Source organism: Phocoena sinus, chromosome 11 (genome assembly GCF_008692025.1).
Source record: "Phocoena sinus isolate mPhoSin1 chromosome 11, mPhoSin1.pri, whole genome shotgun sequence".
NCBI classification, from domain to species: domain Eukaryota; kingdom Metazoa; phylum Chordata; class Mammalia; order Artiodactyla; family Phocoenidae; genus Phocoena; species Phocoena sinus.
Genome location: NC_045773.1, coordinates 75,713,962 through 75,741,241, shown reverse-complemented (window position 1 = coordinate 75,741,241; position 27,280 = coordinate 75,713,962).

Genomic DNA, 27,280 nt, shown 5'->3' with positions numbered 1-27,280 from the left:
GGTACATGACTCTTTTTGAATTTTGGTTTTCTCAGGGTATATGCCCAGTAGTGGGATTGCTGGGTCATATGGTAATTCTATTTGTAGCTTTTTAAGGAACCTCCATACTGTTCTCCTTAGTGGCTGAACCATTTCACATTCCCACCAGCAGTGCAAGAGTGTCCCCTTTTCTCCACACCCTCTCCAGCATTTATTGTTTATAGATTTTTTGATGATGGCCATTCTGACTGGTGTGAGATGATATCTCATTGTAGTTTTGATTTGCATTTCTCTAATGATTAATGATGTTGAGCATTCTTTCATGTGTTTGTTGGCATTCTGTATATCTTCTTTGGAGAAATGTCTATTTAGGTCTTCTGCCCATTTTTGGATGGGGTTGTTTGTTTTTTTGTTATTGAGCTGCATGAGCTGCTTGTAAATTTTGGAGATTAATCCTTTGTCAGTTGCTTCATTTGCAAATGTTTTCTCCCATTCTGAGGGTTGTCTTTTGGTCTTGGTTATGGTTTCCTTTGCTGTGCAAAAGCTTTGAAGTTTCATTAGGTCCCATTTGTTTATTTTTGTTTTTATTTCCATTACTCTAGGAGGTGGGTCAGAAAGGATCTTGCTGTGATTTATGTCATAGAGTGTTCTTCCTATGTTTTCCTCTAAGAGTTTGATAGTTTCTGGCCTTACATTTAGGTCTTTAATCCATTTTGAGCTTATTTTTGTGTATGGTGTTAGGGAGTGATCTAATCTCATACTTTTACATGTACCTGTCCAGTTTTCCCAGCACCATTTATTGAAGAGGCTGTCCTTTCTCCACTGTACATTCCTGCCTCCTTTATCAAAGATAAGGTGTCCATATGTGCGTGGGTTTATCTCTGGGCTTTCTATCCTGTTCCACTGATCTATCTTTCTGTTTTTGTGCCAGTACCACACTGTCTTGATTACTGTTGCTTTGTAATATAGTCTGAAGTCAGGGAGCCTGATTCCTCCAGCTCCTTTTTTCGTTCTCAAGATTGCTTTGGCTATTCGGGGTCTTTTGTGTTTCCATACAAATTGCGAAATTTTTTGTTCTAGTTCTGTGAAAAATGCCAGTGGTAGTTTGATAGGGATTGCATTGAATCTGTAGATTGCTTTGGGTAGTAGAGTCATTTTCACAATGTTGATTCTTCCCATCCAAGAACATGGTATATCTCTCCATCTATGTGTATCATCTTTAATTTCTTTCATCAGTGTCTTATAATTTTCTGCATACAGGTCTTTCGTATCCTTAGGTAGGTTTATTCCTAGATATTTTATTCTTTTTGTTGCAATGGTAAATGGAGTGTTTTCTTGATTTCACTTTCAGATTTTTCATCATTAGTATATAGGAATGCCAGAGATTTCTGTGCATTAATTTTGTATCCTGCTACTTTACCAAATTCATTGATTAGCTCTAGTAGTTTTCTGGTAGCATCTTTAGGATTCTCTATGTATAGTATCATGTCATCTGCAAACAGTGACAGCTTTACTTCTTCTTGTCCGATTTGGATTCCTTTTATTTCCTTTTCTTCTCTGATTGCTGTGGCTAAAACTTCCAAAACTATGTTGAATAAGAGTGGTGAGAGTGGGCAACCTTGTCTTGTTCCTGATCTTAGTGGAAATGCTTTCAGTTTTTCACCATTGAGGATGATGTTTGCTGTGGGCTTGTCATATATGGCCTTTATTATGTTGAGGAAAGTTCCCTCTATGCCTACTTTCTGGAGGGTTTTTATCATAAATGGGTGTTGAATTTTGTCGAAAGCTTTCTCTGCATCTATTGAGATGATCATATGGTTTTTCTCCTTCAATTTGTTAATATGGTTTATCACATTGATAGATTTGCGTATATTGAAGAATCCTTGCATTCCTGGAATAAACCCCACTTGATCATGGTGTATGATCCTTTTAATGTGCTGTTGGATTCTGTTTGCTAGTATTTTGTTGAGGATTTTTGCATCTATGTTCATCAGTGATATTAGCCTGTAGTTTTCTTTCTTTGTGACATCCTTGTCTGGTTTTGGTATCAAGGTGATGGTGGCCTCGTAGAAGGAATTTGGGAGTGTTCCTCCCCCTGCTATATTTTGGAAGAGTTCGAGAAGGATAGGTGTTAGCTCTTCTCTAAACGTTTGATAGAATTCACCTGTGAAGCCATCTGGTCCTGGGCTTTTGTTTGTTGGAAGGTTTTTAATCACAGTTTCAATTTCAGTGCTTGTGATTGGTCTGTTCATATTTTCTATTTCTTCCTGATTCAGTCTTGGCAGGTTGTGCATTTCTAAGAATTGTCCATTTCTTCCAGATTGTCCATTTTATTGGCATAGAGTTGCTTGTAGTAATCTCTCATGATTTTTTTTATTTCTGCAGTGTCAGTTGTTACTTCTCCTTTTTCATTTCTTTTTTTTTTTTTTTTTTTTTCATTTCTAATTCTATTGATTTGAGTCTTCTCCCTTTTTTTCTTGATGAGTCTGGCTAGCGGTTTATCTATTTTGTTATCTTCTCAAAGAACCAGCTTTTAGTTTTATTGATCTTTGCTATCGTCTCCTTCATTTCTTTTTCATTTATTTCTGACCTGATTTTTATGATTTCTTTCCTTCTGCTAGCTTTGGGGTTTTTTTGTTCTTCTTTCTCTAATTGCTTGAGGTGCAAGGTTAGGTTGTTTATTCGAGATGTTTCCTGCTTCTTAAGGTGGGCTTGTATTGCTATAAACTTCCCCCTTAGAACTGCTTTTGCTGCATCCCATAGGTTTTGGGTCGTTGTGTCTCCATTGTCATTTGTTTCTAGGTATTTTTTTATTTCCTCTTTGATTTCTTCAGTGATCACTTCATTATTAAGTAGTGTATTGTTTAGCCTCCATGTGTTTGTATTTTTTACAGATCTTTTCCTGTAATTGATATCTAGTCTCATGGCGTTGTGGTCGGAAAAGATACTTGATACAATTTCAGTTTTCTTAAATTTACCAAGGCTTGATTTGTGACCCAAGATATGATCTATCCTGGAGAATGTTCCATGAGCACTTGAGAAAAATGTGTATTCTGTTGTTTTTGGATGGAGTGTCCTATAAACATCAATTAAGTCCATCTTGTTTAATGTATCATTTAAAGCTTGTGTTTCCTTATTTATTTTCATTTTGGATGATCTGTCCATGGGTGAAAGTGGGGTGTTAAAGTCCCCTACTATGAATGTGTTACTGTCGATCTCCCCTTTTATGGCTGTTAATATTTGCCTTATGTATTGAGGTGCTCCTATGTTGGGTGCATAAATATTTACAATTGTTATATCTTCTTCTTGGATCGATCCCTTTCCCTTTTAATAGTCCTTATTTTAAAGTCTATTTTGTCTGATATGAGAATTGCTACTCCAGCTTTCTTTTTGTTTCCATTTGCATGGAATATCTTTTTCCATCCCCTTACTTTCAGTCTGTATGTGTCTCTAGGTCTGAAGTGGGTCTCTTGTAGACAGCATATATAAGGGTCTTGTTTTTGTATCCATTCAGCCAATCTGTGTCTTTTGGTGGGAGCATTTAGTCCATTTACATTTAAGGTAATTATCGATATGTATGTTCCTATTTCCATTTTCTATATTGTTTTGGGTTCGCTACTATAGGTCGTTTCCTTGTGTTTCGTGTCTAGAGAAGTTCCTTTAGCATTTGTTGTAAAGCTGGTTTGGTGGTGCTGAACTCTCTCAGCTTTTGCTTGTCTGTAAAGGTTTTAATTTCTCCATCAAATGTGAATGAGATCCTTGCTGGGTAGAGTAGTCTGGTTGCAGGCTTTTCTCCTTCATCACTTTCAGTATGTCCTGCCACTCCCTTCTGGCTTGTAGGGTTTCTGCTGAGAGATCAGCTGTTAACCTTATGGGGATTCCCTTGTGTGTTATTTGTTGTTTTTCCCTTGCTGCTTTTAATATGCTTTCTTTGTATTTAATTTTTGACAGTTTGATTAATATGTGTCTTGGCGTGTTTCTCCTTGTATTTATCCTGTAGTGGACTCTCTGTGCTTCCTGGACTTGATTAACTATTTCCTTTCCATATTAGGGAAGTTTTCAACTATAATCTCTTCAAATATTTTCTCAGTCCCTTTCTTTCTTTCTTCTTCTTCTGGAACCCCTATAATTCGAATGTTGGTGCGTTTCATGTTGTCCCAGAGGTCTCTGAGACTGTCCTCAGTTCTTTTCATTCTTTTTTCTTTATTCTGCTCTGCAGTAGTTATTTCCACTACTTTATCTTCCAGGTCACTTATCCGTTCTTCTGCCTCAGTTATTCTGCTATTGATCCTATCTAGAGTGATTTTAATTTCATTTATTGCATTGTTCATCGTGCTTGTTTCATCTTTAGTTCTTGTAGGTCCTTGTTAACTGTTTCTTGCATTTTGTCCATTCTACTTCCAAGATTTCGGATCATCCTTACTATCATTATTCTGAATTCTTTTTTCAGGTAGATTGCCTATTTCCTCTTCATTTGTTAGGTCTGGTGGGTTTTTATCTTGCTCCTTCATCTGCTGTGTGTTTTTCTGTCTTCTCATTTTGCTTATCTTACTGTGTTTGGGGTCTCCTTTTTGAAGGCTGCACTTTCGTAGTTCCCGTTGTTTTTGATGTCTGTCTCCAGTGGCTAAGGTTGTTTCAGTGGGTTGTGTAGGCTTCCTGGTGGAGGGGACTAGTGCCTGTGTTGTGCTGGATGAGGCTGGATCTTGGTCTCTCTAGTGGGCAGGTTCACGTCTGGTGGTGTGTTTTGGGGTGTCTGTGGCCTTATTATGATTTTAGGTAGCCTCTCTGCTAATGGGTGGGGTTGTGTTCCTGTTTTGCTAGTTGTTTGGCATGGGTTGTCCAGCACTGTGGCTTGCTGGTCGTTGAGTGAAGCTGGGTGCTGGTGTTAAGATGGAGGTCTCTGGGAGATTTCCACCGTTTAATATTATGTGGAGCTGGGAGGTCTCTTGTTGACCAGTGTCCTGAAGTTGGCTCTCCTACCTCAGAGGCAGAGCCCTGACTCCTGGCTGGAGCACCAAGAGCCTTTCATCCACACGGCTCAGAATAAAAGGGAGAAAAAGTAGAGAGAATTAGTAGAAGTATGAGTAAAGAAAGAAGGAAAGGAGGAAAGGAAGGAAGGAAGAAAGAAGCAAAGAAGGACAGAAAGGAGGGAGGGAGGGAGGGAGGGAGGAATGAAGGAAGGAGGGAAAGAAGGAAAAAAGACAGAAAGATGATACAGTAAAAATAAAATAAAGTATAATATAGTTATTGAATTAAAAAATATTTAGAAAAAAAAAAAGGACGGATAGAACCTTAGGACAAATGTTGGAAGCAAAGCTATACAGAGAAAACCTTACACAGAAGCATACACATACACCTTCACAAAAAGAGGTAAAGGGGGAAAAATCATAAATCCTGCTCCCAGAGACCACCTCCTCAATTTGGGGTGATTCGTTGTCTAAAGGAGGGAAGGAAGGAAAGAAAGAAAGAACGAAGGTAAAGTATAATAAAGTTATTACAATTAAACTTAATTATTAAGAAAAAGAATTAAAAAAAAAAAACATGGACGGATAGAGCCCTAGGACAAATGTTGGAAGCAAAGCTATACAGAGAAAATCTTACACAGAAGCATACACATACACGTTCACAAAGAGAGGCAAAGGGGGAAAAATCATAAATCCTGCTCCCAGAGACCACCTCCTCAATTTGGGGTGATTCGTTGTCTAAAGGAGGGAAGGAAGGAAGGAAAGAAAGAAAGAAAGAACGAAGGTAAAGTTCAATAAAGTTATTACAATTAAAATTAATTATTAAGAAAAAAAAATTTTTTTTTTAAAAAAACCATGGACGGATAGAGCCCTAGGACAAATGGTGGAAGCAAGAGTATACAGACAAGATCTCACACAGAAGCATACACGTACACATTCACAAAAAGAGGAAAAGGGAAAAAAAATCATAGATCTCGCTCCTAAATTCCCCCTCTTCAATTTGGGATCGTTCCTTGTCTCTTCAGGTATTCCACAGATGCAGGGTATATCAAGTTGATTGTGGAGCTTTAATCCGCTACTTCTGTGGCTGCTGGGAGAGATTTCCCTTTCTCTTCTTTGTTCTCACAGCTCACAGGAGCTCAGCTTTGGATTTGGCCCTGCCTCTGCGTGTAGGTCGCTGGAGGGCGTCTGTTTTTTCGCTCAGACAGGACGGGGTTAAAGGAGCCGCTGATTCGGGGCCTCCGGCTCACTCAGGCCGGGGGTTGGGGGATGGGGGAAGGAGGGGCACTGCGTGCGGGGCGGGCCTGCGGCGGCAGAGGCGGCGTGACGTTGCGGCAGAGGCCGGCGTGACGTTGCACCAGCCTGAGGCCCGCCGTGCGTTGTCCCGGGGGAAGTTGTCCCTGGATCCCGGGAACCTGGCAGTGGCGGGCTGCACAGGCTCCGCGGAAGAGGGGTGTGGAGAGTGACCTGTGCTCGCACACAGGCCCCGTGGTGGCGGCAGCAGCAGCCTTAGCGTCTCCCGCCCGGCTCTGGGGTCCACGGTTTTAGCCGCGGCTCGCGCCCGTCTCTGGGGTTTGCACTTTCAGCCGCGGCTCGCGCCCGTCTCTGGGGTTCGCGCTTTTAGCCGCGTCTCGTGCCCGTCTCTGGGGTTCGCGCTTTTAGCCGCGGCTCGCGCCCGTCTCTGGAGATCCTTTAAGCAGCGCTCTTAAACCCCTCTCCTCGCGCACCAGGAAACAAAGAGGGAAGAAAAAGTCTCTTGCCTCTTCGGCAGGTGCAGGCTTTTCCCCGAACTCCCTCCCGGCTAGTCGTGGTGCACTAACCCCTTCAGGCTATGTTCAAGCCGCCAACCCCAGTCCTCTCCCTGAGCTCCGTCCAAAACCAAAACCGAGCCTCAGCTCGCAGCCCCGCCCGCCCCGGCGGGTGAGCAGACAAGCCTCTCGGGCTGGTGAGTGCTGGTCGGCACCGATCGTCTGTGCAGGAATCTCCCCGCTTTGCCCTCCGCACCCGTCGCTGTGCACTACTCCGCGGTTCCGAATCTCCCCCCTCCGTCTCCCGCAGTCTCCGCCCGCGGAGGGGCTTCCTAGTGTGTGGAAACTTTTCCTCCTTCACAGCTCCCTCCCACTGGTGCAGGTGCCGTCCTTATTCTTTTGTCTCTGTTTTTTCTTTTGCCCTACCCAGGTATGTGGGAGTTTCTTGCCTTTTGGGAGGTCTGAGGTCTTCTGCCAGCCTTCAGTAGGAGTTCTGTAGGAGTTGTTCCACGTGTGGATGTATTTCTGGTGTATCCGTGGGGAGGAAAGCGATCTCCGCGTCTTACTCTTCCGCCATCTTCAAGGTCCCCCCCCCCCCCCCCCCCGGCAATGACTTTTATACAAGAGAAATCTTACCCTCAAAGCCTTTAGCGGTTCCCCATTACCATAAGAATAAAGTGCCAATACCTCAAAACAACCCATGCAAGACTCACTTTCAAAAGAATGAGATTTTGATCCCTAAAATAACCCCTAACTCCCAAACCTGCACCAGCAGGAGGCAGGCTGAGAACCCTCTGCAGCCTTCAGGAAGGGCACACTCTCCAGTGCCCACTTCAGATTGAGTCATGGACAATAAAAGGCAAGGATTCCCTTGGGCAAAGCCAGAGGTCATAGAAGCCAAATGACAAGGGACTCCTTCCAGTGGGGAGAATTAGAAGCTACTAGATGGAGCTAATCAATGAATTTACTCTACTGCCGGGGCAGAGAAGCTTCAAAATGCCTGCCAGGTTGGATTTGATAAATGATATGGCTCTGTGATGCAGTATTTCCCATCCCACTGTTTTCCAAATGAGAGCTTTTATGGTGGTCATTCAGTTCGTACCCCCACCATAGCCTATTATATGGGGTTGGGAGTGAGGGGTGGTCACTGGACCACAGAAGCCTCACCCAAACCTGATGGATAGAATTTCCATCACCCAGAGCTTCTGGGCTCTTCCAAGGCATTAACCAGGTGGGACTTCAGGGTTTTCTTCCTTGGTGGAGGTGGGGACAGGTGGTGGAGTGTGTTCTGTGAAATGAAGGGTGCAAACTGGTATTTGGGTGGCAGAGAGGTGAGCTTTGGCAGAGACTGCTATTTGCCCCCATTCTCTCCTTTTCTCTCATAGTGATTAGACTGCATGTTTTAGCCATGGGGGAATATACCCCCTACCCACCCCCCCAACAGAATAAAGGCCACTTTTTTCTTAATCTTTGTTGTAATTAGAGGTTGCCCTATGACTAAGTCCTGGCTAAAGAATTGTGGAAAAAATGATATGTAGGACTTCCAAGTTGTATCCTTAGAGTGGACATGCCCCCTTCTCCTTTCCTGCTTCCTCCTCTCTGGATGTGAAAGCGATGGGAGGATCTGGAACAGCCATGTGGATCGTTGAGATTGGCAGAGCAACAGGGTAGAGGGAGCTTGAGTTCCCGATAAGCACTAGTCCCATAACATCACCCAACCACCTTCCAGAGGAATAAACTTCTGACTTGTCTGAACCACTGTTATTTGTAGCTTCTATTTAGATGTTGAGGGAAACATTGTGAAACAAGTGAATGACGTATCTACAGGCCGACATCATGGATAATATTGTTTATCCCCCCCCATCTCTTACCAAGGACTTCAAAAGACTTGCACTAGTATTCAGGGTTGATGTTTTCACTGGTGCCAACAAATAAAACAAAACGACCAACCCCACTTGTGTCGTGTTTTCAACGAAACCATTTCATCTTCCTCTTGGGCACATAGGAAGACTCATTTTCCCACACCTTGTTGCAGGTGGGTTGGACCATATGACTCAGTTCTGACCAATAGAAAGTGAGGGGAAGTGACACATTGCACTTCCTGGCATGATCCATAAAATCTCCCCGCTAGGGTATCCACTCTCATCTCCTCCTTTTGCGGTGACCTTGGAGACCACATGTTGAAGATGGAGATGTAACAGGACAGCTGTGAAGGACACTGACCCTGAAGGACTGCATGGAGAAGAATCCATCTGCCCAATGGCATTGAATTGCAACAAGAACAGGCAATAAGTTTTTATTGTGTTCAACTACTGAGATTAGGGGGTTTTTGGTTTTTGGTTTGTTTGGGGTTTTGGGTGTGTGTGGTGTGTGTCATTACTACAGAGTAGCATGGCCTTTGTTTTAATAAAACATTATCAGGAACAATATTTTAAAAGGTTTTAAAATGTGGCTATCACTACATGAGAGCTGATTCATGTCTGTCTGTGTTAATCCCTTTAATTTGTGGGACTAACAAACACACATGTGCACATGTACACACGCACACACTTTCATGCATCTATTAATACTTTAAAAAATTTTTTCTTCAATATTCTCTCCCATGTTTTTGTTTCTTTCTTAAATGGTCATAATACAGGATTGAGACATTTGCTTTGGTATTGGGTTTCTTGGATAGCATGTCTCTACATTTCTGGGGCCCCTGTTGCAATAAGTTATAGTCAGTGGGAAAACCAGCCTTTCTAAGTAGACAATGCTGTCTTCTGAGATGAAGGCATAAAGGTCACAATAGAATATTTATTGGTTGTTCCAATTTTTAAGAGGTGACCTTGGGGGACTTACTTTTGTTTAGACAAGGAAATCGGTGATATAACTCCCAGGGATATTTTGAGTTGCTTGGATAACAACCAGTACTATCAAATGTTAAGAAATATTCCTAACCAGTAAGCATTTTAACCTAAACCTTGAAGTTTTAGAAGAGTCCACACAAATCACCATAATGGGCAGATAGAGTTACCAAATTGTACAATTTGGCTGGTCCCTTTAATGTAAGCTTTTCTTAGTTCTGTCAAAGCCTCTCATTTATTACCCACTGTGCCACTGAATCTTTAGATTTAAAATAAACAATGCGAACAAAACCAATATAATTCAGAACATCAGTGCAGCATATTTTCTTTATTGAAAAAACACACTTCAATAACACAGCTGTGGCTTGAAAAGAGAGAGAAATTATTTTAAATGTGAGGATACAGAGAAACTGACAGAGATGAGAAGAACTATCCATCTTTCCCCAGTGCAGTAGCCAAATGTGCCCTTTAGTTGAACGCACAACTGGGAGAGAGCAAACAAATAAATAGGAAACTAAACATTTCTGAATATTCTCATAGAGAGTACTTACAAATGCTTTGTACAAGTGAATTTGGCAAATTATGCTTCTAGAAGTTTCCCAAATAAGAGTCAAAATTCTAACCATCTACAGGAAGCAGTAATTGGTGGTTTCAAAGACATTTTTACAACAATAAATTATCAAGAAGCTCAACTGCTATCACAATAAGTAAAAAGCGTAAGCTACTCATTGCCTTCCCATTGCTAAGGATGCCCTTTCCATCCTGGGTCACTCTTTTGTTTCGTTTTTTAATTTTTTTTAAACATCTTTGGGTCACTGTTTTTTAATCATCCATGAAGGTTGCAAAGTGAGTACTTAACAACATATGTTGCATACTGATGATTAAATTTCAACAATAACACTTCAGCTGGCCTTGGTCATCTATTTTCTCAAGCTTTAAAAACAAATACGCATAACAGACTAAATTTTTTTCAGAATTTCAAAATATGTATTAGAACCTGTCATTTTTTCTCTGAAGCTCTGTGAACAGGTGAAGGGTTTCTTGGCCCCAGAGGATAGCTTCATATTCCTTGTCACAATCCCCATTATTACCAGGACTCATTCTATCCAATTCATGAGTACTAGAACATTTGTACCTGCTCTGTATAGACAATAACATTTTTGAGGGGAAAATCCATTGTTCTTAGCGTCTATTCAGCTGCTCTTCAAACCTATTCACAGAAGGCACAACTATATGGACAGTCTACAATCTCTGAGCCATACTCTCTGAGGCCAGACTCTCATTTATCGATTTATTCACACATGTCTCAGCAATGGACACTGGGGTGGAGATGGAGAGTTGTTTGACTTTTTTTATAAAGCATCAACTTTAATGCTTGCCTTTGGTAACTTCAGGTAGATCCTAAAGATGAAAACCCAGTGAGAAAGAGAAAGTTCCAAAGGGTACTTCATAAGCCCAGTTGAACTTATAACCAGAACAGCCTACTGTATTGTGTCCCACTAAGAAATGTGTAAAATTTCCAAGTTAAATTACTGCTAAGCTTTCTGTAAAAGAAACCAATTGCCACAAGAGCAAGAAATATGCAATTTTTTCCATTTCAAAGAATTCCATAAATAATGCAATTATTACTCATCACAATTTTTTACAAATTTTTTGATTGAGAGATTGGCCTATTGTATGCAGGGATACATATGTTTATATAAAGACATATATACATGCATATATGTGATCACATAAATAGATGAATGGAAGAAAGAAAGAAAGGAAGGAAGGAAGGAAGGAAAGAAAGAAAAAGAAAAGGAAGGAAAGAAGGAAGGAAGGAAGAGGAAGGAAGGAAGAAAGGAAGAAAGAAGAAAAAGAAAAGAAAGAAAGGGTTATTTCCTCAGGTTCTCCAATGGATGCACAGATACATTGTGTAGCTGTAATGCTCTTTGTCATCTTACAATTTGGATAGCATATACTGCAAGTCAAAAGCCCCAAAGAGATAACCCAGCCAGTGGATTCAGATTAAAGTTTTATCTCTGCCTTGAGAACACTATTATCTTTCGTTCCAACACTTTCCTGTATCATATTCACTAGGCAGAGGTAGCTGCCTCTGGAATCAAAGCAGCTCTTCCTCTCCAAGCCCATCTTATCCAAATATGTGCCTGCTCCAGATCTTCCTCCCTCACCCTCCCACAAATGTATTAAGTCCTTGATTCATCCTGCTACGTAATTTACTTGTTCATCTGCCTCTAGATCCTTAATTTCTCTTTCTGTGCCCTGAAAGTCTGGGTCATTTCCCTAGCTTGATTTTTTAACCTTTGCACCTTACAGCCATGCCCCCAAAGATGCATATTAAATACACATTGGTGATAACACCTGTTCTAAGGATATGTGATTACCATGTCACCATATACTTCTTTCTGTGACACTTAGTTAAGGAAATGAGGAGTAAGGTTTGAGGGAAGAAGTCTGATTGTCTAGCATCTCAGTTCAGAGATAATTTTTGAGAAATAAATTATTCTGAGTCTGCTTCTCTTAGTTCCCTTTTTTGACCCCTGCCAGACTCTAGCCCCAAAGCCTTCAGTCTAGCTTCTCCTACATTGATTCAACCCAAAGAAGGTAGTTCTGGTTGTCTCTGATGTTGCTGAAAAGTCCCAAGCGCTTTGAAATTCTCTGGTTTTATCTAAACATTTGCCACTTTTAACATGTTTTCTCAGGTGTGTGAGTAGGATACACATCACACTATTTACACTGAGATGACTTCGCAGGGAAGGTGATCAATCATCTTTGCTTTTGTACATCTTTGTGTGATATTGTTCCAGTTGTTCCAGTGAGATTGTATTACTATTTAAATTTACAAACATCAAGTAAAAAACTTTAAAAAATTCTTCTTAGTATTATTTTGTAGTCTCTTTAGGATGAACTGAAATCTTTCTATATTTTTTCTCTCATTTGACATTTATAGCATAAGAGACAAACTTAATTACAGAGGAAATCATTTTCCCCCAACAATTCAACCTGCCACTCAAACTATTTGTAATCTACCCAAGGCTTGTCTGAAAAATAACTGGAATTTGTTTCCTTTTTCATTTGGGGAGATTATATAGCCCACCTTCTTATTTAGGATGTAATTACTGCAGACTTTCTAATTTCTTTTACCAGATTGCCACAGATTCCTCTGAAAGTTACCCCCAGCGTATGCCAGACACTTCTACCTACCTTAGCTATGTTTTAAGGTCTCTCCTTCCCTTAATGATATTCTTTTTGCAGAGTAACAGCCATGCTCAGGATACTTTACAAAACACCCATCTAACTTCCAGTAGATAAAGCAGGTGGAAAAGTTCTGATTCATGAAGGCTTTTCTGGCTCTATCACCAGCTTTCTGTGTTTTGTGGGAAGAGCCTTTGGGGCTCTCTGAGTTTTAAAACCTCCAAGAATGAAACCTGGATAAGTTGCCTGACTTCCTAGGGCAAGTGAATGCTTTCACTGATTTGAAAGTTTGGTATGAGCAACAGCTCCCTGGGTTCATGGAATAGACATTTTTCATTCTGGACAAACACAACCTAATTAAACCAACCAGAAAAATAAACAAGATTTACACTCTCTTATCACAATAACCATTGACCTACACATACTTAGAAACTTAGAACCAGGAACAAAGTGACCAGGCCAGAAAAAAAAAAAAACACCTTTCTTTCTTCTTAGCGTCACAGATCCCAAAATCAGTGTGTACTGCATTTCTAAGGTTGATACTTAGTGTGTGATTGGCTCTTCTGGTTTTCTCTGGCTCATTGCTCTTGAGCTAGCTGACCCTCCTCTCATCAGTGAACTTGGAGACAGCCTGATGCGCTCCTGTTTCACAGACATAAGTCTCAGGTTTGCACGCCCAGATACACCACGTCGTACAGGGGACCCTGTTGTCATTTGTTGCTGCCTTTCTAGTCTGGCTTTATCATTCACATTTAAAAATTATTATTAACAAATTTTTAGGACTGTACATACCCATATCACATTATTTGATTCCCCAAATAATTATTGTCTTCATTTCCAAATAAGCAAACCAAGGCTCAAAGAAATTAAATGATTTTCTCAAGGCCATGTTGTCAAAAGTATAAGAACTGATTCCTTAACTCCGATTGTCTAACCCAAGGACCAATGCTCTTCTTGTTATATCATGGTGCCTCCACATTTTTATTAAGTTTTAAATTTACACCTTCCTTAATTATGAGAGGAGAATATAATAATGAGATCATGATGCTTTACTCTCTATCTCTCCTCTTTTAATCTGTCTGGAGACATGTATTTTAATCACCTGCAATGAATGATTGCTTATTAGATACTATTATGGCCTAGCTATATACAGGACTAAAACCTGCTGAGTTCCCTTGGTAATTATAGCATGTGGGGGGAAAAAAACCTATCACACTTGCTTACTTTGACCTACTTTAATGAAGTGATAATGTTCATTATTAGCAGCATATATCCAAATGTTCCCTATCTCCACGCAAGTCTGTCTCGGCCAAAATAAATGCCCAGTTAACCAGAAGTGTTTTAGTTTGCCTCAGTAAAGCTCTAAAAATGCTGGCGCTTAATTCTGTGTAGGTATTATACAACTGTTCTGCTTCCCATGACACATTTGAAAATAATCGCATAATTCTAAAACTGTTCTGCAGGGTTTTCCACTCAGGGGAGAATTTACCAAATGTGTGCTCTGGAAGACAATACTCTGACCCTGACAGAGGAAAGTGAGATACATAGCAAAGAGCTGCTCTTCCAACTCTCCCTCAGTGCCTTTCCAGCTAGCTCATGGACATCTCTGCTAAGGAACCACAAAGTGGTTCCACAGAGCCTCTGCCATCACCAACAAGGCATGGGCCAGAGCTTCCAGAACAGATTGAGGTTGGATGTGGGCAGGTTTCATGATGAGCATTGGTGGAATTTTTCCTGGTCTAAAGGAGCACAGGGACATGATGGGAGTCATAGGTTGTCCTAAAACAATGAAATCTTTAGATTTATCCTTTCCTACCCTAAAACATGAGAAACATGATCTAGCTGTTAAGGAAAGCACCAGAGCTTGCCTCTAGAATATTTCTGAAAACAGCATTACCACTTGTGGACTCTCCACTATCAAGTAATTCTGAATTAAGTCAGTCTCCCCACAAACCTCCCTTTTCTTTGCTTCCACAGTTCACATCAACCAGAACAAGCCAGGAGTCAGGGGCAGTCAAAAGAAAATGCAATGGATGTAAATATTGCGGTTCGAATTCCAGGGCTGTAACAAACTTTTGACTTTGGTCAAGACACGTACATTTTCTGTGCCTTATCAGCGGAATAGGAATAACACTCATCCCACCCTTTTCATAAGGCATTGGTAATAACCTAGAAAGTACAAAGCACAATGGCAATAGAAAATAGTATTATTAAACAAAATCCTTAGCCTAGTGACTCTGGCCAAGTGTGCTTTGTTGTCCCTTTGTTTCCCTTGTCACTATAAGAAAACAAGAGGATATCAAAGCCACTAGAGGATGCTCATGTCATCAGATATCGCTAACCCCTCCTCTCCAAATGTACAGCATGGTGGATGAGAGCTCAGGTTCCAGGGGGTCACACACCTCTGGAGGTAGATCCTGCCCCTGTGTCTTACCTACTGTGTGACCTTCATCAAGTTATTTCATACTTCTGAGCTTCAATTTCTTCATCTGAAAACAGGGCAATATATTCATCTGGAAATCCCATCTCAAAGTATTATTATAAGGATTAAATAAGGCAATGCATATAAAAATGTTTTATAGAAAACTTGGCAAATACTGAGTGCCTAGAAAATGTAAATATTTTCTCTTAACATTTCTTCCACTTGATATAAATAGGATCTGCTGGAAATAAAGAGTTCTAGACTCAATTAAGTTTGGAAGATATTGGTTTAAATTTCTTACACGCAGATTTCTCAGAACCATTAATATGTTAATGTACAGGGAACCTCTTCAAAAAGGAGAGATGGTGTCTAGCATTTGCCCAGAGTATTTGAAGATTAAAACCCTTTATTTTTGCTGTAGCTTTTCAGGACAGGGTTTTCGTGGATCATAGTTTGGGAAATCTTGTTCTCACAAATCAGATATTCATAAAATTGTGGTGAAATCCCAGGATGTTATTTGCTTCAAAATAATGGGGGAAGAGTGAGAGGGAGGTAGCGGATGAGGGTAAACATGGAATAAGATAGGCTATGTGTTGATCATTGTTGAAACTGGATGATGGCTATGTTGGAATTCATTGTACTATTTCTCCTTTGTATATGTTTGAAATATTCCAAAAAATTTTCTTTTTTCCAAAATTCCAAAATTCTTTTTGAAAAGATACTAAGCAAACCAGAAACACACACACACACACAAATCCAAGAGGAATGGCTAATCTTCTGAGGTTCACAGACCCATTCGTGCAAAGGTAAATTATCTGCTTCTCTCACTAACTTGGAGATGAAACTCTTCACACACCTGAAAGAACCTGAAGAGGTCACCCGTGGAGACAGTAGTCAAGGAGAACCCAATTCGCTTAATTTTTTCGCTCATATGCCTACAAGGTACACTATTACAGCCCAAACCAACCAACCCCACTTTAGCAGAAGGAAAAATAGAATCAGCGCTGGATTACAGAGAATTGAATATGCCGAACATTCCATTGACCCGATGCAGTAAGAAATAGGCTGGACTTGAAGGGTCGTGTCCATTTTTCATTTTAACTAAAGCTGTCTTCTGGGAATGCCAAGGTTTCCAGCTGCCAGGGAAAGGATGTGCAGTTGACCTAGAACCTATTTCACTTGCTAAAGTGCCCAATTTATTATATGAACAGAATTCTCTCTACTGATAACAATGAAATCACCACACTACTATCACTTGTTGGCTTTTTGGACAAATTCTCCCTAACTGCTCTCTTGCTCTAAATGGCATTATTTTAAACATACCTCATTATTTTTAATTATGCCCAATTAAAGGTACTTGCATATTTGCATCACGTATTTAATGATTTAAACTCATTTTAGGGCATTAACAAAATTCTACTATTGTTCATTTAATCTTTAGAAAGTTCTCAGCTAACCAACCTGCCACCAAGATTTGTGTTCATGCATTAGTCATTTCCCAACTAGACCACTTCAGTCTCCAAGCAGGGCCTTTTTATTCATCTCTTATGTGTTTATAATCCACTCAAAATTTATAAGATACTTAAGTTTGTTTCCATCCTCTAAATTTCCTATCTCCACTCTCCCTCTGGTCAAGCACTGTGACTTTCTTTTTCAACTAAGAGTTACCTTTGAAATTAAGCTAGACTCTTCTTATTTTGTTCCTATTGTACAGTTCAAATAAAGAAAAAATAAATTAAAAAACAATTCTATTGAGTTACAAGAAGAATGGATCTCTGTTCTCCTCTTTACAAAAAAAAAATTGATTCAGGTTGCCCTAGTTTGACTTCTTATTTTCTAAAGACGTCCAATAGGGGACGTTCCCAAGATCCTTAAGGTGGAAAAAAAGAAAAGAAAAAAAGAGGAGGAAGTCATTCGATTGTGAGAATTGGGCAGTTTCTGCACACATGGGACCCACATCTGGCAACCTGCATCTGCAATGACCTCCACATTAACTGTCATGACGGAACCTCTGAGCACAGGAAGCCCACACTATCCTCATGGAAACTGGACTTGACCTGGAAAAAACCCTAGGGAGGTACTCAGATACTACCGTAAAGGCATCAGGACCAAACCTGCCTCCCTAACCTGGCGACCCTTCCCATCAGCAGAAGACCCCTATGCGTTGCTTTGTCAGTTCTAAAATATATTTTCACCAGTGCACACTCATGTCTGCCCAGCACCTCTTCTGTAAGAGAACAAGTCAAATTACAGATGGGGGGTGAAGCTGACCCAGAAGGAGACACAGACTGACCTCCTTGAATCAGCTCTGGGTCCAGATGAGCTCTCAAAAGCCCAATTCGTTAGAACATCAGTCCCTTATTTACTAGATTAAGGTGTGCAGGGGAGGATGTTGAAAGTGTGGGTCTGCAGCATGCTGCAGTTGGTAACTCTGCCGTTATCCTAGAATGGGACCATTCAGCTAGTTGACTTCAATGTTCCTAGGGCGCATCATTATTCTGACATTCCTTGTAAATTACTTTTCTCCTAATAGGGCAAATAGGGTGGGGGTGGGAGGTCAGAGAACCAACATTTGTAAGCTAACATCTCTGTGTGTGCCAGACACCATGTGAGCAATTTAGATGCACTCTTCAGAGCCAGTAAGTATGTTATTCCCATTGTAGAGAAGGAACAATTGCATTTCGGGGAGAAGCATACCACCAGGTCAGTGGGAGATTCTAAAACTAAATCCAGACCCTAATCATACCACACATTCACACACACACACACACACACACACACACACACACACACACACCAGAAGGACAGGGGTGGAGATGGACATTGTCATTGAGGACAGCTTCTCCCATGAATTTCTTTTTCCTTTTCCCACATGTAAGTGGTCCTGCAGATTCAAGCTTTCCAGATGCATCTCATCCTGTGCCCTTCCTGAACATTCTAATGGTCACTATTCTAGTTCAGGACTCCCTTCTTCTCTGTTCCACTTGCCTAGCCTCCCAACTCCTGTCCTTGTCTTCTACTCCTGAGGTATATTGCCTAGAATGAAATGCAACCTCCTCAGACTAACCTGTAAGACCCTCTAGGATCTGCCCCCTACTCACCGGTACAGCCTAACTCACTCCTACACAGTCTTTGATCCATCCAATGCAAACTGTTTTCTATCCTCTGGTCATGCCCCTCAGGGGCCAGTCCCCCGACCTCCTCCCATACCCAAAAACCTAACCCATACTTTAAGTTTCTTCTCAAACTACTTCCTCCTTAAAGCCAAACCGTCTATCCATCTATCCCTTGACTCTGCCCCTCCTGTTAGAAAACAAGCTCGTTGAGGTTTACATTCATATCTGATTTAACATCACTATCCAGTCATGTGTTGGACCAAGGTCATACAACTAACCGGGGACGGAAACCAGTTCTGACAACTCCCTTAGCAATATTCTTTCCAATCAGATTGTTGCTTGGGGCTTTGCTGGCATCACACAGGGGCTTGTGCTATTCAGAACAGCCAAAGCCAACGGTATCCTTGAAGTGTTTCCTTCAAATATATGGGAGGGACCTCGGATGATGTTTCTGGTTTATCTATGACAGATTAGCTTGTGGATTTGTGAAGTTTGAGTGTTTCATTTGAGGAATCTGATCAACAGACAAGTGGGATGATAGAATTATCAACTAAATAACATTTTCTCCCAGAAATTAAAAAAAACGATGATAACATTGGTTCATAAACAAGTCTTCATTAGCTCTCTAATGGCCAATCTGCCCACAGAACAGACTCCTTCGTTTAACTAAATTCTTCTTGCCAGGCTCCACATCCCTCACATTTGGCATGACAATTTCAAAAATATACTGTATTATGTATTGGAACCCTCATTTGAATAAATATACATGCCGACCAACCACTCTGGACATTGTTTTGAGTTTCTGGGGAACTAAACTGAGTGTTCATTTTTAGACATTCTGGTTCATTTCCAGAATAAAAAACAAGAAATTAGTGAGCAACTGTCTGAATTATCCTGGGGGAGAAGGCAGGAAGAGGTACAGTTTTAGGTGGGAGAAAAATAGTCTCTATCTCATTTCAATAACTTAAGTCAGAGTTTTTTTAATCAGGAAGAGCATTTCCTTTTCCTTTGCTACCCATTACCCACAGCCAGTGAATCACCAACTCTTACCAATTTTTATTTCCAAACTACATCTATCATCCATCTCTTCCTCTGAAGCCCCCGTACCCCTGTTTAGACCCATATCACCTAGATTAGCATTCCCTCTTATTCCTTCTTAAAACTACCCTTCTCAAACCGAGGAACATGTAACAACCACCTGGGATGTTTATTTAAATGCAGATATAAATAAACACTACTAGATTTAAACATCACACAGATTTAAATAGGTACCACTCCACAGAGAGTCTGATGTAGGAGGTGTGGAATGGGGCCTGAGGATTTCCATTTTAAACAAGCACCTCAGGCGACTCTGATAGATGAGCTTCAGTTGCCACATTTGGATGAGAATGAGGACTACCCTGTCCTCAAATATATGATCCCAAAATGGAAATCTGGAAACAATCTGCATATACTGGAAACACTTCCATAGTTCCGCACAGTTGACTGAAAATAAAGGAAGCTGTACTTGGGCTAAATTAAATCAAGACAACACTAAACCGAACCAAGGCACTACACTGCTGAATACGGAATAAACCACTCCCTTACTTCCTTCCAGTATCACAGGTATACTTACAATGCCTTTATACGTAACCTTCAGAATTATTCAGTTAATCATGACCCGTAAGGGCATGGCATTGGTGCCACCGCCTAGGAGATTTAGGGTGACCAAGGGGTGAGGCAACAGCTAGATATTCTAGTCAGGGTGTTTGTTTTGCTGCTAAATGATGCACACAATGATTTAACCACTTCTGGTATTTTCTCCAGGAGCTAAATATAAATAAATAATTTTTAAACGAATTTAAAGGAGTCCTTTTTATATCAACTTTTGCAAGCAAATATTTTTTTGCTTAGAGTCTGCCTAGAAGAAGTCGTTGCTCTCCTCTGCCACAGAGTCCCCAGTTTATGAGATCCTCCAAGTCTCCGTGTCCACCCGCAGGGACCGGACGAGCAACAGCTGCGTTAACCCCGCACAAGACAGGAAATTCTCTTGTTCATCCACTGTCTCATGCACCTCCACTGCCCTCTCATTTCTGCCTTATCCAGTCAACCCATTACAGTCCAGGGGTTCTTGATTCTTACCATGAAGACCCCTGAGCCAGCTGCTTCTCACAGCAGTGCTTGCCTGGTCTCCTGGCTCCAGGTGGACCAGACTGCTGATTTCTGGGACTGTCCTGCTCCCAGCCCACACCCTCCGTTGCAGGCTCCTCCTTGGTGGCTGCCCAGCTACCTCAGCTATCAATACCAGGAGAAGGCTCAGAAGAGATGGTGTCGTAAGCAGCTCTTTGCAGGAAACCGCCCTCAGCAGGAAGCCCCTTTACATGTCACTTTAGCAAAGCTGTATTGTAACTAACTTTGAAACTAGGCACCCCTATGCTCTACTCATCTCCCGCCCAAGCGCACCTTTCACATCTTTTAGTCACACAATACCTTGCCTAACTTGTCAGTTCTTTCCGTAGATCAAAGCAGTAGAAATGAAGAATAAGTAATTAACAGATGACCAGATCTCTTCCCTAGCTTCCCCTTCAGTAGTCTCCCGAACAAACTGTGTGACCAACCTGTGTGAACAAGGTAACATCCGGAGGCAGATCACGGGGAGTTGAAGAGCCTGTACACAAGCCTGCACACAGTAGGGCACGTCGACGACATGTTTGACCCCCATCTCAATGATTAACCGAGACTACTTCCCTGTTACCCTTTAAAAGTTTTCACGGACCAACAGAATCTTCAGAGGTAGTCTTAGGGGGACGCTGAGTCCACCACCTCCCCAGATTGCTGGAATTCTGATTAAAGGCACCTTTACTTTCTATCAACATTTCTGAGTATTGATTTGGTAAGCAGCAAGCAGTGGGACTTGAGTTGACAACGAAGGGTAGGGTCTTTTCTCATCTTGGGCATCTTCCCTATCTTAGGACTAGTATCATCTTCAAAGAGTTCTTGGTTTCATCCTCACCCTGAGCTAAGGGCTTTGTTTCAAGCTCAGCTGCAGAATTAGGTTCTCTTTTGGATGGATGCCCTGCCAATTTCCCAACGGCAGCGAGTTCCTGCAAAACCCGAGCTTGGAGGTATTTGTGCGGTGTTCAGGTCTGGTCCTGTGTTCAGAGAAGGGTGCCAGGTTCTCCACTCTCCGGGAGTGTTGAGAGTGACTTGCTACTTTCATGCTATTATTCTTCACTTCCTATGCTTTAAAACTTTTGGTCAGTTTGGGCTTATCCGTGACTGTGCTTCCTACATGGATGGAATGTCAAAATGTGTAGCTTCAGATATAATTCTGGGCAGTTTGGATAAATCCCACATGTTGGCTGCTGTCGAATTTGGCTCATTTTTCAAATGGATCAGAGGCTTTTCTTTTCCTCTAACAAAATTAGATTTTGTTCACTTGGGTGTGTGTGTAAGTGGATGTAAGGAAGAAAATACTTACAAAAGTGTAAGTCTTGGTATCAAGGGAAATTTCCTTCTCTCTAAATAAGTTAGCTTTGAGTAGTAAATCCCCACTAAAACACCCCTGTAGGCGAGGAATGTGTTGACTCACCCACCAGCCTTATGTTCCCTTCCCCTGGTTTTGTGAGAAGGAGAATCTAGCCAGCTTTGAAAAAATACCCAAGCTCTTGTTCTGAAGAATACACTGTAGGCGACAAGGATTTAGACCACACGCTACACATCATACATAGACATTAACAGGTTAAAAATCCTAAATAAGCCTTCAAAATGGAATCTTCTCTGCTTTAACTACACTCTCCAGCTAGTAACCTGAGGGCCAGGTAACTATTTGAGAATTTCTATAACTAGTTTGAACCTCAAAGAAAATTTCTGATTCTGCCTCTATTTCCATAAAGATCCATAGTGGGAAATTATAATGTTCTCACCTCAGTGAAGGGCTGATCATCTTGATCCTTCCGTTCGAACTAAACAGACAAGGCACTCCTGCCCCCTTCTCCTTCCAGAAGGGCTCCCACTGGAATGGAGCAAACCTCTACTCTCTTGGTCTAATGCAGTGCCTCCAAATGTGGCTTACACAGGTAAGCATCTTCCCGAGGTGGCAATTCCTAACACTAGCTGTGTTGATCATAGCGGCTTTCATTTATGGTATAATTTCAGTGGACCAGAACTGTCCTAAGAACCTTACAAACTTAAATCACTCACAACAAATCCTAATGAGGTAAGACTGTCCCTAGTTCACAGCTAGAACAAATCAGGACATTGAGCGATCGAGTCATTTGCCCAGGCCTATGCAGCTGGTAAATGACAGAACCTGAGTTTGAGATCAGCTCTGGGTGAATGAGCCACCGTACTCAGGACTTCTAAACGATGCTGTCTCTCTGATGCTCTAATCTTTGTTTGGGAGAAAATGCATAATTTCCCCAAACCGCCTAGCTGGCCCAATTTTATTGTAACCTGGGGAAAGAAACAGATTTGTGAACTTTGCCTTTGCTCAAACCAAGCGTTCAAATATCCAGAGATTACGGCAGATCGTTGCCCCAGGCGAGGAATGAGTTCAGCTCGAAAAGACTTGTCAGAAACCCCGTGGTTCTCTGCTCATCTGGGCACAGAAGCACCTCTGCAAATCCGCTTCCAGGATCTGTCTTGACATTTTGCGTTTTCTCACAGTACGCCATCAAAGTAAACCCTACCGGCGTCTGTAGATCCCCATCTAAACATTTTTACTATTAAAACCATTTATAATGTAGATAGAGGTCAAGACTTTGCCAAAACCCCCAAATTCTTAAAGAACTGAAAGCACATCCTCCCCTTTTTTGCATCTCCCAAAACATTCAGGACAGTGTAGACTACAGGCCCTGAATAAAAGCTTCCTGAATTCAAAGCTGAATGAGAGAATGCAGTATTTGCCTATGTAGATTTGGTCAATGTTAAAACCAAACCAACAATAATGCACATATACAGTTTGAATGACTTTTGCTCTCAAATATGTTTCATGTAATGTATATAATGTCTGTCTATTCTAGAGCCTGTGATACATGTGAGGGATATATATATATATATATATATATATATATATATATATATATAAAATTTATTTCATCATCAAATGATAAAACTGGGAAGATCCCTACATACAATTATACACAATGCTACTGCACACTTAATAGACTACAGTAGAGTGTAAACAGAACTTTTACGTGCACGGGGAAATTACACAATTCGTGTGACCTGCTTTATTGCAATATTCCATTGATTGTGGTGGTCTGGAACCGAGCCTGCAATATCTCCAAGGTCTGCTTGTATATCTTCACTCTATAAAATGTCCTCTGACATTTCGAAAGTCTTTAAGACATTTTGTTATGCAGGCATCAGCGACCCCTTCAGTATCCTACTCTCAGTCTCCTCCGCTCTTCCTGTTTCTCCCTCATTTGCACTAACTTAATGGAGAAGCATTCCCATTGGTGGATGTGGGGTTCATATTTCTAAAGCTCATTAGAGGTGGTATTGAGTTTTTCAAGGGAAAACTAAATGAGAAAAATTTTTTAGTTACCACTTCAGTTCTAAATAAGCATCACGCTTGATTCTTGAGACAACTATATTTCTAAGAGTCAAATAATAGGATTTTACTGCATAAAATACTCCTGTTGCCTCACTCTACTTGGAAAAAATCAAAATGCATTTGGAATTTACTATGATTCTTGAAATCCAACCTTTCGAGTTAATAGGGCATTTCTTTTCTTAATTCCCATTTCACAAATTCATTTAATCATTCACTCATTAATGAAACAGGTCATATTTAAATGGAGGTACATAGAAGCAAGTGAATAAGTGAACTTAAGGAATAAATCAGATATCTAGGATGTTACATTCTTGGTTTAATACGCTAGCCCATATTTCCAAATCTTTCCCAAATCTTAACCTGATAGCTACCCTTTTGTTTTGTTTGCGGTACGCGGGCCTCTCACCGTGGTGGCCTCTCCCGTTGCAGAGCACAGGCTCCGGACGCGCAGGCTCAGCGGCCATGGCTCACGGGCCCAGCCGCTCCGCGGCATGTGGGATCCTCCCGGACCGGGGCACGAACCCGCGTCCCCTGCATCGGCAGGCGGACTCTCAACCACTGCGCCACCAGGGAAGCCCTAGCTACCCTTTTGATGACTGATTTCAACCATTCAGTTTCCTAGTGCCCATCCCACATCAGGCACTGGACCAGACACCAGCACCTAGAGGAGAATAGACATGGTGCCTGCTCACGATTTCGAAGTCTGTCTTACACACAACCACATCAGCAAACAAAAGGAAATGTCTTTCTTTAAGTTAAAGTAAACTTACATTAGTAGAGGTGTCTGGAGACTACACAGGGAGGGCTTTTTCAAATCATTGGAAGACCCTGGGGGTGGGGCAATTACCCACCGACAGCCCGGTGTATACAAGCTCACCCTCAAAGAATCATTCTTTTCTTCCTCCATTCTATCCCAAGGACCAGCTCTGTCCTTCCCTATCGATACTGGGAACATTTCTGGAGCCTCCCAGATCCCAGAGTACCACCATGGAGGATCACTTTTTAAATCGTATTTTCAAATTGGAAGCAGAAGAGAATTTTCAGAACTTCCCTCAAGGCTCCTAGAATTAAACGCTTCCTCCCCTCGCCCCACACCCCCATCGCTCTACTAATCTTTTCTTGTTCCTGCTTTTCAAAGCTGTGTTAAAGACCACGTTCCAGTTAACCAGTTAGTAAATGACAGGGTATGGTCTACCTTCAGGGGCTTCCTATATCAGTGTTAAGTTCTACCTTCTAGACAAACCGACACTCATCTGAATGCTCTTTTCTACTTATTCCCTCCATCATTTATTTCCATAATCATTCCCTCAAAAACAAAACAAACAAAAACTCCTTCACTTCATTTTCTTCAGGTTGAGACCAACAATTTCCTCCTTAACATGCTTTTCCTACCTGCTAACCCCCAAACTCTATAATCCCCATACCAACCAGTATGAAATGTAGATGATTTTTAACCACTATTTTAAATAGCTTGGCCCGTGTTATGACACTGTGTTCAACGCATCCCAAATATAGTTCATTATCTGCCCTCCGTCCCACTCCCACATGCATTTTTCCCTTCTGTAGAAACCATCATCCTCCCAGTTTCCTAAGCAGACGCCTGTGGGTCATCCTGACTCCTCCATTCTCCAGGCAATCAATTGCCAAGATCCCCTACTTCTTAAAAGATTTTAAATTTAAATATTCTCATCTTAATTTCTGTTACCATTCCTTAATCCAGGCCCCCATTAACAGTTGTAATTTCTTTATAAAGCTGCCTAACTTGTCTCCAAATCTCTAATCTTGAACCCCATCGCCACCCAGGACAATCCACCCTCCATATGGCCATCAGGCCGGTCTTTCTAAAAATCATAAGCTTGGACTTCCCTGGTGGCACAGTGGTTAAGAACCCGCCTGCCAATGCAGGGGACACGGGTTCCAACCCTGGTGCAGGAAGATCCCACATGCTGCGGAACAACTAAGCCCATGTGCCACATCTCCTGAGCCTGTGCTCTAGAGCCCGTGAGCCACAACTACTGAGCCTGTGTGCCACAACTACTGGAGACCTTGCGCCTGGAGCACGTGCTCTGCAACAAGAGAAGCCACTGCAATGAGAAGCCCACACACACAACGAAGAGTAGCCCCGGCTCACCGCAACTAGAGAAAGCCCGTGCGCAGCAAGGAAGACCCAACACAGCAAAAAATAAAAGTAAATAAATAAATTTATATTAAAAAATAAAAATCATAAACTTCATTTCTTCCTTCCCCTGCATGAATTCCTGCAAGGTCTCTGCATTACCTTGCAGGTAAAATTCACAGAACAGCACAAACAACAAAGGCCTGTAGTTGCTAACTACAACTTCCAGGCCCACTTCTGACAACCAGCGCCCACCTTAATCATAATTAGAGCAATTGCTAACATGTAAGGGATGCTCCCTCTGTTTCAGGCATGGTGCTAAGTGAATTAGATGGATATTTTCTCTTCTAAGCCTTACAATGACCCTGTGAGCAAACTCCTGTTACTATCCCCATTCTACAGGCTCTCCGAAGGGCCCAGAGCTGGGGTGCAGACACAGACTTTCTTCTCTAAACCTGTGTCGCTCTTCACCTGTGGCAGCACACTTTTTCACACCTCTGTATTTTCTGCCTAAAAGTCCCTGGCCTCTCTATTTTCAGGACAATCCTTCTTTTCTCAAGCGGTCCCAAGCCCCAAGTAGAGTTGTCACTCCTTTTGCTTTCATCATAGCATGTGTTTTATACACACATCTATTTAGTATTTTTCTTAAACCACTGACACACCCCAACCCATTCCTGGTCCCCCACCCCAACTCTGGCGGAAACTGAAAGACCAAGAAACTGCAGGTGTCCTGTACTGAAGGCTGAACCCTGGAGGAGGGTCCATTCTCTATCCATCCTAGAGAGAAAGGAGTGGGGAGGGGTGGAGAGAGTACCAACAGCCCCTCCCTTCCCTTCCTCACTTCTCTCACCAGCCGTTGTCAGAAAAGCAGGATCAGAATCGGTGCATTATGTTCCTAGCAGAAGGGGGAGGTAGATGGGAGCTGGGAGCAGGGGTAACATGTGGTTGGCCTTAAAGAGAGAACTGTAGTAGAGATGGCCTTGCATGCTGAATTAGGAGAGAAGATAGACGTTGAGCTGAAGGCCAATTTAGACCTAGTATTTACATGCCTGCTGCCTTTACGAACTCTTAAAGGGCAGGCAACTGCATCTCTTTACCTGCGGACCTCACAAGGTATTTGTTGGAAAAAAAGAAGGAACAAAAGAAAGAACAAAGGTAACAAAGAGTAAAAGAAACAGCACTTATACAGAGCTATGTTCACTAAATTCGCTTCTTAAATAATTATAGCTAGTAATGCCCTGTCACATCCACTATAGTAGTATGTAGAACGTAATGAAAAAATCCGTATGAGTAAAATTATCATCAGTGGGAATCACTTTGGTCCTCAAATTCTGAGATACAAGAGAGTTCTCCAT